This window comes from Tupaia chinensis, unplaced genomic scaffold (assembly GCF_000334495.1).
Source record: "Tupaia chinensis unplaced genomic scaffold, TupChi_1.0 Scaffold138425_1, whole genome shotgun sequence".
In the NCBI taxonomy this organism is placed as follows: Eukaryota; Metazoa; Chordata; class Mammalia; order Scandentia; family Tupaiidae; genus Tupaia; species Tupaia belangeri.
The window spans coordinates 1,489,293-1,489,765 of NW_006198322.1; positions in this window are offsets into that span (position 1 = coordinate 1,489,293).

Genomic DNA, 473 nt, shown 5'->3' on the forward strand with positions numbered 1-473 from the left:
GGGTGTAATGCCCCCTGCTCTGGAGGAGGTGGAGGCAGGGAGCGGCTGGCCATGCAGATGCAGCGTGGCTGCCCGCTGCTTGCCTCCCGCTGTGCAGTCTGGGGCTGGTCCTCGGCCCAGGAATCAGGGACCCTTGCTCCAGCCCGACTCGTCAGGGCCGGCTGGGCCTACACCCTTGATTCCAGGCTGACTGGGCTGGCTACCTGAACTGGGGCTGCCTGTGGGCTCCGGCTTTTCATGAGCAATGCCCTCCACTGAGCACTGAGCCAGCCTCAGGGCCAGAGGCCTTCAGCCTTCATACCCAGCTCTCAGAGGTGGCCGCGCTGGTACATTTAGACCCTCTGTTCCTGAAAGAGCGCGGTGAAGCAGCGAGTGTCCTGTTCGCAGTTACTGACCATCCAGCCTGGTTTCACCTCATGCTACATTTTTTTTCCAAATAATTTTTCTAAAATGATCTTTCTTTTCCCTATATG